We start from the raw sequence: 11,794 nt of genomic DNA, 5'->3' as shown, positions 1-11,794 counted from the left end.
TACGTTCGTTTTTCGTTCGTAATCACCGATCGTCGCTTCGTAAAAATGTTAACTAACCTCGAAACGATACACTTGGGTTACTCCGATCGGATTTCAGGAAAATTCGTCGAGAGTGGTTCGTCGAATACGTTGTTCTTCGTTAGACGACGTCATTCATGTCGGGGAAAATGAATTATCACGTGTAGTGTCATAAAGTGATTCGTTTGTTAATTAAATTGGATTTATCGTTAATTTGTTAGATTATAAATTTTTTTTATTATAAATTAACAATGCAATGACAATTATATCTATAATATCAAAAGAATTTCGATTATTATACTATAATGTAACAAATCTAATCCAAGTACGAGATTACGATCAAACGTAGATAAGTATCGATCAAGTTCGAAAAACGTTTAACACGTCGTTCGAAACTTCTTTAAGACTTTCGTTACTCCTACACCCTAGCTCTCTCCCTCCCTCCCTCCCTCCCTTCTTCTAACTCTCCCTCCCTCTCTCTCTCTCTCTCTCTCACTTTCTTTTTTTCTTTCTTTCTCTTTCATAGTCTTTACGAGTTCGCGCTATTTCAAGTTCGGAGAATTCGCTTAGACTCGAGAAGTTTAGAAAGTTGGAAGATTACAGGGAAGATTAGGGTGAGAAAATTCGCGGTAAAGGTACGGAACGCGGTAACGGCGTGGTTGCACCGTTGGAAGAAGGGTGTTTTAATGGAGCACGATTAGCAAAGCGAGACGCCGGGGAGTCGTAGATAGGAGAATCTCGAGAAGCCACTTTTCACACATCCTCCAAGCTCTCTACTGTTTCTTGGTACCCAAGTACCATCACCAACACCCTCGAGAATGTGCTGCCCACTTTCACCAACCAGTTACGATCACTTCATTCCGACCTTTCCTTTCATAGTAATACCAACCAATCGATCCTTCTATCTTTTTTCGATCAACGTTTATCATTGTACTTAACGATATCCTCGGAGATTCGTTAAATCATATATCTGTACGGCAGTTAAATAATTCCATGATTTCAACGTACAGAGAATGGTATTTTACCTTTTTCCTTCAAATAGATATCATTTATTTCAAATGGAAAGGGAAAGAGATTAAACGTACACGTACCGTATGTACATACAGAGATTAGTTATTTTTTTTATTCTTAAAAGTAAAACGATTTTGTGTGAGAATTGGTGAATGGTAGAAAAGGTTTCCTTTTGATGTACATATATATATATATATATTAGGATCGTTTATATTTCTTATTAAAATAAAATTGTACTGTCGCAGAATTTTTTTCTTTCATCTTCTTTTTTTTTTTTTTTTTTTTTTTTAAAGAGAAGCGGTTGTTATACGGTACATATGTAGTAATTCACTTATGAAAATGAATTATTTATCGATAATATATTTGTAGTCTTTAAATAACAAATGATATTTCAAGCGTATTCAATTAAATATTTATATTCACAATCGTTTCGGTAGAAACCGATGAGCTTACGTCGTATTACAAAGGGTGAAAGTGTCTCGTTAAAGGATCGTATCCTCATTGGTCGTCAACGGTATGGAAATAATTTAATGGAAACGAGCGAAATTTTGAGAGAAGCTGCCAAGGCGTAGGACCAATTTCCAGGCGATAAGAATTTCCCCAATTATGGTTGTACATTAACGCGATGAGCGTTATTATTTTAATGCTCGTATCTTAGCGGTGGCACGGCTAATTTACCGGTATTAAATCGATTCACCGTCTGCGTTTTATGCGCTCGCAAAATAATAATTGCGGAACGAACGCTTGCAAAACGAACGATATATATCTCCGCTGTATAGAAAAAAGAAAAAAAAAAGAAAAAATGAAAAAATTTTTTTAAAAATGAAAAAAAAAAAAAAAGAGAAAAAAAACAATAAACAAAAACAATGTTACCATTTCTTTAAATAGATAATAACGAATATTAAATGATCATCGATCATATCTAATAATGAATTAATTGAAATTATAATGAAAATTTAATTTCTAATTAATTTCGAAAGAATATAATTCCAAGTCGATAATGTAAAATATCTTCTATTAAGTTTTATATTTTATATTATTTATCAATGAAATTATTTGACGATGAAACGGATTGAAAAATTGTAGAGGAAAATTCCATTCTTTTTTTTTTTTTTTCCTCTGACTCTTTTATATTACTGTCGAGCTTGTAACATAATCGGAAGAGCATACAATCTCGGAAAGTAAAGCTCATTTACCAGATTGATCGCCATTCGGCATCAATTTTCATCGTCGTTAACCACCCACCGATACACTATGTGTTTTCCTCGTTTACCATCGAACGGATATGCAGGGGAAACGTTGACAGAAGTTTCGCGGTTTGTCCGACAGATGGCCCCCCGTTTAGGTAACGTTTTCAACCCCCTAAGTCACGTCCCTAAGCCGGCTCTCTTCTTGGTCTATCTTGCGGATGCTTTTGGACATACGCAGGATGAATTACCGACGCTGTGTCAAAACATGAGAATCACCCTTATGGCGTCTCGTATAAATAAGTACCAACCAACTATGCTCATCCTATACGATTTCTCCAAGTTCTGCATTCTCTAAATCCAGAGTTTGTGTTACTCTTTGCGTAACTTTTCTTTCCATCCCCCCTTTTATTCTTTATACGTGAGATTAAAAAAAGTGCATGATATTTTGGCAAAAAGTACTCGAAATAAAATCGTTAATGACGATAAAGAATGGAGAATGCTTTATTTTTTAATAGATCGATGAATATTGCATTACGATTGAATGTTAGAATATTTTAATAATGTAATAATTATTTAACGACTTTATATCTGAACATTTTCATTACGTTAAGTATATTGTATAATAATTGTAATATGAGCTATAATAAATCATCGAACGTTCACGCATGAAAACTTTTATCTGTTCTAGGAAAGAGAGATGTAATTGTCATTGTATAATCATCCGTCACTCACATCCGTGGCTATAAAATCATGAAAGTTCAACGATAGAAACGTCTTATTTACGTTTCGAGATAACCAAAGAAGAGATGTGAAATTCGCAACTCTATTAATAAACGATTCTACTCGATCGTCAGAGAGAAACTATCTTATCGTACTTCCCACACGGACGAACGCGAATATTCAGAAACAATAGAATTTCATTTAGCATTATTCTCGTGCTTAGACATCGATCAAAATACGTAATATGGTTTTACGGTAAACGTTGATACGTTTACGCGTCATCCGGCGACTTAATGACACGTTTCGCCCTTGATTTCACGTACAATAGATGTCCAGATTAATTAGTAATATTTTGTTGACTAATAAGCTTCCTGGCAGTATGCCTTACCGTCTTTCGTAATTAATGTACAAAATAATTGGCGATACATCGAACGGTGCCTTGTTTATTACAAAATAAAGATGGATAGATAGATAGATAGATAGATCGATAGATAGATAGAGAGAAAAAGATAGATAGTTAGATAGATAGACAGATAAAGAGAGAGAGAGAGAGAGAGAGAGAGAGAACGTTTTACGCTTTATTAACTTCGCTTCGTGATTATATATGAGTCCCGATAATTTCCCTATTAAAATCAGTATTCCAAGGAGGACGTTCGTCATAATTTTACTCGGTCTATCAGCGATATACCAAAGACTCATTGAGATCGAACGAGCAGAGAAGCATTAGCTATTTAATACGAGCCTCTTTGGAGCTGGCTAATTGATGACTGGATATTAGCTTAATTGTAATTAGTCGAAATTATGGCGATCCATGAGTCTTCCACCGAATCTTTGACTTTCAGGGATATCTTCCGCTAATCCTTCCCTCGAACGTATACTTTCGAAGAACTTTCGACGATTTGAAAGCCTTTCGGAGGCCTCTTCAAGTCATAAGAAAGTCGAGCAACTCGATGCAACATTTATTACTGCCTGTGAACGAGGGTTCTAACTTCCCTCTCTCTTTCTCTCTCTCTCTCTTTCTCTCTCTCTCTCTCTATCTCTCTCTATCTCTCTCTCTCTCTTTCTCTTTTGAACTCTTTTCGTAAGGACTTTGATCCTTAATGCAGCTACTAAATGTTATTCCTTTTACGTCCCTATCATCGGCTCATATTTCGATGATATATTACCGCTCGTATGTGACGTAATAGCCTCTCTTCGAGCCGTAAGTACGCGTTTAAACGATAAATCTCGGAAGTCACGGTAGGAGAGCCTTTTCATTTCGGGACATGCCTCTTATCGATATCTCCTTGTACGGGCAAGGATGTCAAAAAATTGTCATATTCTCTTGAGAATCTGCTTTCTCGGAAATATTGTCATGAACGTGGTCTTTCCACGAAAAAAATAACCAATCGATTTCTATGCATTTATTTATTTCTCATTTTTTTGTTTCTTTTTGTTTTTTTTCTTTTTTTATTTTTCATTTCTCATCTTTTTTTTCCTTAGAAATTTTTTTCCTCCTTTTCTTTTTTTCCTTTCTTTTTTTTTTTTCTTTTTCTTTTTTCTTTCCTTCATACACGATCGATCGTTCATTCCCTCGCTAATATCTATGCATTAGTCCTCGATCAATGGTAAGATCGTCGTTCCCGATCTGTTTGTGTTGTTTCTAGCTTATCTCAATGAAGAATTTATGTCGTTTCTTCGCGATCGATAAGAAGGTGATAAATCTGCGTGACCTTTCACGGCCGCTTATAGCAGTCAACTTAGACCTTCATCGTTGTTCGTAAACAACGTGACAAATACCTTACTAAAGTCATTAATCAAATTACTATAAATTCCATCCAGTATTTTTGCGCTCTCGTTGCGAACTCGAACGAAGCTTGAAACAATGCCATCGGTTTGATGACAAATTAATGAACGTTTCTCTTCGGAAAAACGTGGAAGAAATCGCGTTATGCTTGCTACAATTATTATGGAACTCGCAAGTTTTTCAAATGAGATCATTCCCAATGGAATATTTTCTACCTTTTTATTTATTCATTTATCTTTGTTCTTATTGTTGCAATAAAAGATAAGTTAGTTCGTTAGTATATAAAACAAAACAAAAAAATTTGTATATATGTATATATATATATGTAAATTTCTATAGGAAAAGTTATTGTTCCATTTCACTTTCCTTTTCTAATTTTGTCTATCTCGCTTAGAGATGAAGATAATTGCCACAATCCCGACAACCGTCTCACACAGACATATTATATGTTGACTATGTACATGCATTTCAGCACTCATTCGTTACAAGCACACTCTGCTGATCCACTCTTCGTCACGGCATCACGTGACGCTGTATGTCGCCAGTCACTTTATTTATAGAGAAACCCGACGATAACTCAAACTCGTTTCTTGGGAAAATTCATTATTTGAAGAAGATCAAGATTTCTTTGTCTTACAATTTTCAAAACGATACTATATAACATTTTTATATATCGTAAGTAGTTTCATTTTCAAAGAGATATTCGACGATCTCATTCGCTCCAATGATTTTGCAACGATTGCGTCATCGTTTTGTGATTCATATTTAAAATAAAAAGAGAAGAAGAAAGAAAAGAAAAGAAAAGAAAAAAAAAAGAAAAGAAAGAAAAGAAAATAGAAGCGAAACGAAAAAATATTCCGATTAAAAAAGTGAACTTTTAATTTTTCAATTCGTTGAAGAATAATTTGTCCTTGGACAATGGATATATGTTCATTGCAAATAGTTGATTACTTTCGAATGTTGGCCGATTCTAGAACAATAATCGAAGTTGTTGGACGGAAAGTTACAATAAGTGAAATCAAGGAAGAAAGTCGTAGCCTTTATATGGGACTTCGCGCGAAATCAAGATCTTGGTTTTAAGGCGGGGACACAGGGGTAATGGCGTGTGCATTATTCTGATAAATCGCCACGGCTGGCGTCAAAGCTGAGTTCGAGCTGACGGGAACCCTAGCCATAGCCATATCTATAGAGAAGCGGAGAGTGATCCCGTTCGACTCGCAGAGGCAATTTAATCGAAATTTCTTTTCGAAGGTGATCTTTTTTTAATCGCACCCGAACGAGATGCCGTCAACGAAAAATGGCACGAACGTACAACGTTTTTCCACGTTCCTTAGTTTTTTCATGCATCGTGAGTACGAAAAGTTTTTCCTTTTCCTTTAAAAGTTTCAAAGAAAATCTTTATAATTGATCTGTCCCTTCAATTTCATAATATTAACCTTAACGTTGATTAATTATAACTCGGAGTCATAAGAAATCTGAATGAACTAAATGTGAAAGGTGAAATAGAAAAGAAAAAAAAAAGAAAAAAAGAAAAAGAAAAAAAAAAAGTAAAAGTAAATTGAAAAGAAGAAAGGGAGAAGGAAAAAGAAAAAGGGGAGAGAAAAGAGTAATCGTAAAAAAACATTTCCCATAAATTCTTACAAATCAACTTTCTATCCAATCAAGGGGATAACATTTGACGAGATAATAATCGCAATACTCGGTCATTATACAAGAGGTACATAGGTAATTAATAACTTCCTCGTTCCTCGTGTTACCTCGTATACGACTAGATGGTACTCGAATAGATTTTCTTGGAGAAAAGAGAGAAAGACAGAGAAGGAAAGAAAAAGAGAGAGAGAGAGAGAGAGAGAGAAAGAGAGAGATTCGAAGAGGCAAAGTACGTTTTGAGATATTCAAACGAATGGTGGACGTTGGGACGACACGGCTACCGTGCATTTGTCCGTTCGTTCCGGCGAGCAGTTCGTATTAATCCGCCGCTAATGAACGGTCGACGATCCACGCGCGCTTGGAAAGGCTCGTTTCGAAAGGCTCGTAGCAAAGAGACACGTGGAACGTCCATGTATATGTATATATATATATATATATATATATATATATATATACGTATGCACGAGAAGGAAAAAGAAACAGCTAGAGAAAGACAGAGAGAAGGATGCAATGGCTTTCATGGAGATACGGAGGACGGTTCCCTCATTATACTTGTTGGCTCGACTCAATATTTAACGCGTCTCAAGTCGTTCGATCACCTTCGATATCTCGACACTCTCGAGGAGACTCGGATTAGCTTGGCGTTTACCAAAAAGATCCACAACTCTTTAGTTGCATCCGCAACCTCTAGAACGAATCACATTATTCTAGATCACCTTTGCGATTCCCTTTATTAGACGTTTCGCACACTATATGTAAATTTAACGCTCTTATTCCTTCCTATCATTTTAATCGAACATGAGTTTGCAAATGGTTTTAATACAAAATTAGATATACATAAATATGTATGAATATCTGAATGTCTATGGAACAACGTAAAACGAAAATTGTTTGATCTTTGATTAAGACAAAGGATAACAGCATTATTAATTTCTAAGATTCGATGAACGTTTTCGATGAAGGATTATTTCGAGATTAATTTTATTTGTTTACTTTGTACACTTTACTCATGGGATCTTTTTTTCTTCTTTTCTTTTTTTTTTTTTTTTTTTTTTTTATCATCGTCGATACTAATCCATTAAGGCCAAATATATCGCTTTTATCTCGTCGTGGAGATAATAAAAAGTAATTTTGGTGGAAATTAATTTGACAATAAAAGTATTAAATGCATATCGATGATGAATATCAATTTTTTCTTTTCTTTTTTTTTTTTTTTTTTTACTCGATCATTCGAATATAATATTGAAAAATTTTATTATTCCCTTGTAAAATATATTTTCTAAGTAACTATGCGAATATAAAATGTTAATTATGAAACGGTGGCACGAACCAATATCGAAATTTTAGATTCAAGGATGAAGATGCTTTATGACTATCATTCCTGACCTGATCTTCAGTTTGATTTCGGTGTCTGACCGATAATTAGTTAATCAGTCAGCCAGCGCCAAGTTGTTTTATTTAAATGTTTGTTTTATTTAAATTAGTAGAGGGCCAAAGCGGTGTCCAGCAGTTAACAAGGCTCTTCGTTGAAAATACGACTGATTTTCTTTTTTTTCTTTTTTTTTTTTTTTACTCTTGCCATCACATCCCCTCTACCCCTTTAGTCATTTTGCTTCGAACACTTTTACGCTTACCTTGTCATTAATCGTTCGATTAAGTTGCCCGATAACGCGACTATTTCTCTCTTTCTCTTTCTTTCCTTCTTCTCGTACGCGTTGCCATAACTCGCATACGATGTATACAACTTCGAAGATGAAGAAGCAAGGAAGAAGAAGAAGAAGAAGTAAGACCTAACGACCGTCGAGACCGGGAAACCTACAACCGCCTACCTGGTATATCGCAGTCGCTTTTTCATACCGGATCCCTACACGTCGCGTCTTATGCGCTTATGTTCATTCACGTATCCGCCATAACTATTTTTAATAGGAGCCTCTTCGTTCGTGTATTTTTATATGGGAACCTAGAAGCATTGTTATTTCGTATTAAAAATATTCATTCTGATTTCATTGAAAATGTTAATATACATATACATATATATATAATTTGCAAGCATAATGAATAATTTAATAATTATCAGAGATGAAGGTTTGAGCGAATAATAATGAAGATATTCGAATTGAAACTGGTCTATGTCGTTGGCCGGTAACAGCAAACATAAAAGACAAAATATATCACGAAATTTGCAACTGTAATGTTCTCGGCTAGAAAATTCGGCCGACTTTATCTCTCTCTCTCTCTCTCTCTCTCTTTTTCTCTCTTTCCTTCCTCGAAAATTTATTTTAATCGCATGGCCGCAGTCGAGCGAGTTAGAGAATAAGACAGAGATGGCTGTACTCCAGAAAAAAGAAAGATGAAGAGAGATACAAGGTTTTCCCTCTCTCTCTCTCTCTCTCTCTCTCTCTCTCTCTCTCTCTCCCTCGATGAACGTTTCTCCACTCTAAGAGACACGTGTCAACGCGATAAATCGTACCGATGTCCGACATACGGTTTGCTTTGGACGGTAAATTCGCGTGCTCGAAGGCGAGGGGCGAAAGAGAGAGGGGTCATACAATGATGCGAATTTCGCGAGAAGTACACCGAACTAACGTCGGGGATGATCTCGAAGGCGGTAGAAGGAAAGAAAGAAGTCGAGAAGCATCGTCGAGATTATATGAGGCGCGTCCGTTCTCTTACAAGAGCTGATCTTAAGTGCAACTACATCTCTCTTTCTCTCTCTCTCTCTCTCATCCTAGCTCGTTATTTACCAAGCAACATCCTTCTGTCTCTCACAGAATATAAGTCCTGTACCCTTCTACTTCTCTTCCTCTTCATGTTCTTCATCATCTTCATCTTGGTGCAGCAAGGCGAAGCGGAATCGGTAGGACGACCGCATCGCCACGCACCGTTTCCATCCGCACCTCGAGCGATTATTTGTTGCTTCCGTTACAGGTTGACTATTTTTAACTTAGCTTTCTATCTCATAGTTCGCTCACTTATAGCCTTCGAATGACGTTAATTTTCAATGAAATTCGTTAGCATTGTTCATTCTTGTAATCAACGAACGAAGGTATATCAAAGAACGTTTGAACGATAACATTAAAACTTTCATCGTTTGTTTCATCTTTTCTATCTTATATTTCGCTTTAATCGGTCAATCAGTTAGTATAGCTAAGTAAAAATGATTCTTTCTGAACAGACGAACATTTTGAAGAATATTAATAATGGGTAAAAAAGAGAATGAGAGAAATTTACTCATGGAAAGATTTCGTCGAGATATTTATCGTTTAGTTCTTAGTATAATACTTTAACTCTTTCAAATCAATTCGATTTACGAATCGATCTTCTTCTTTTTTTTTTTTCTCCTTTATTCTCTCATTCTCCGAAAAAGTCACCCAAACAACAAAGGAGAAATAAGAAAGAAAAAAAAAAAAAAAAGAAATAGAAAAAGAATTGTAAAGGGGAGGGGAGGGAGGGGTGGGAGGGGTGGAGAGGGGGGAGTAGAGAAAAAAAAAGAAGGAACAGAAAATCCGGACACGTTCGCAGCTACTTGCGGATAATTAATAACGCCGGGATCAAAAGTGCGGGCACTGAATGTTCGCTCATTCACAAACGATCTCTCTTCGGGGCTGGATGAATGCGGTCCAGATCGTTACAAGGGTATTCTCCGGGCGTGCCTCGTACGGGTGTCTTCGGGGTCAATACCGACGGTTTGTTGAATACAATTATTAATGCCATCATTAAGAGCATTTACCATTTTTAATAGGAACGATCGGCAACGTGCATAAATCACTTCCATCTCGCGTCTTTTCTCACTATCTCCTTTTCTTACTTTTTTCTTTTTTCTTTTTTCTTCTTTCTTCTTTTTTTTTTTTTCTTTTTTCTTTTTTTTTTTGTACTTCATCCTTTTCTTTCCTTTTCCTTTCACCGTTACCCTTCGAGAGAATTTCATTCTGAAGAAGGAACGGGGAATCGCAAGAGTTCTCTTCGTGATAACGATAAGAAGAAAGAAAGAAAGAAAGAAAGGACGAGAGATGCACGAAAGGAAAAGGGGGAAAAAGGAAAAAAAAAAAGAAAAAAAAAAAGAAAGAAAAACGAAACGTTATTCTGATTGTTATTTACGGCCTACTCGTTCCAACCGACCAAGACCCTTACCGCAATCGTCGTTTCGTTATCAGTTTGATTATTTAAATGCGAAAGGGTAAGCGATAATTACGCGCCACCCTTTCTACGCGTATGTACGATCTCGTAAAACAAATATGGCGCAACGAGGGCACGCTATCGTGCATTCACGACAACTTCATTACCAACGATGAGACAATTAGCTGCTGTCGTCTTTTGAAAAAGATAGAAGGAAGACAGAAAGAAACAGAGAGAAAGAGAGAGAGAGAGAGAGAGAGAGAGAGAGAAAGAGAGAAGCCAAAAGAGAGGGGGGAGAGAGAGAGAGAGAGAAGAAAAAAGAAAGAAGTAGAGCAAGACAAAGTGGATTGCTCATTACGAGCGCATCGAATCTTATCGTTTGAAAATCTTCGATATCATGATAACGATATCATCTCGATCAGAGAAGAAGCAAGTAATTTGCCTGGTACGTCGGATATCGAGGCTAATAATGGGAGATCCATCCACGTCTCTCTATCCTTCTTCGATCATGGGGCCTTTAAAAAGTTGCTTCGAGCTATCCGGATATCTCTCGGTTAGAACTGACCCTTATCGGCTTATTAAAAATAACGTGGTTGGCTTAGTTTATCGAATATTCTCTTATCAGCCCTTTCTATCGGTCTCTTTTTTACGCTACGCATTGTATATATCCCTCCTTTCCTTTATTTTTTACGGTCTTTAGAGCGGCGTATCTTAACATGGACCGGTCATTATTTAACCGAGAGTAATAAAGTTACGCCACCAATTAGTATAATATGTGTTCATGGATGTCTATGTTTATGTATGTATGTGTGTGTGTGTGTGTGTGTGTGTATGCGTATGCGCGGGAGCTACGAGAGAACTCCTATCGTTCTTAAGATCGACTTCTCCTCTTCGTTGTTACGAGAGGTGAGGAAAGGGTAACGATATAGATTTAGTTTTAATAAGATAATAAGTAATAGGTTTGCGTTCGAAATGAGCTTGCTTCTGCTCACGTCCGGTAAGTTATGAGAAGATCTCTTCAGAGATCGTTTGAGTCCTTGATCTCATGGTATAGTATAAGTACATATTTGGTAAATATTCATGATTGAATGTTCGTGATACATCTATTATATACTGTAGATACATCTATTATAACACTGTAGGTACATCTATTATATATTGTTTTTGATGTTTTGCATAGGCATATAATAATAAGAGAAAAGGAAAAAAAGAAATAAAAAGATTGAATAAATTATTTATATGAATCACTTATTTTCTATTTCCTATTACCATAAAAAAAGAAAAGATATATATATATATATAT

Source organism: Vespa mandarinia, chromosome 4 (genome assembly GCF_050613455.1).
Source record: "Vespa mandarinia isolate Hongniang chromosome 4, ASM5061345v1, whole genome shotgun sequence".
Lineage (NCBI taxonomy): Eukaryota > Metazoa > Arthropoda > Insecta > Hymenoptera > Vespidae > Vespa > Vespa mandarinia.
This window is presented reverse-complemented; position numbering follows the sequence as displayed.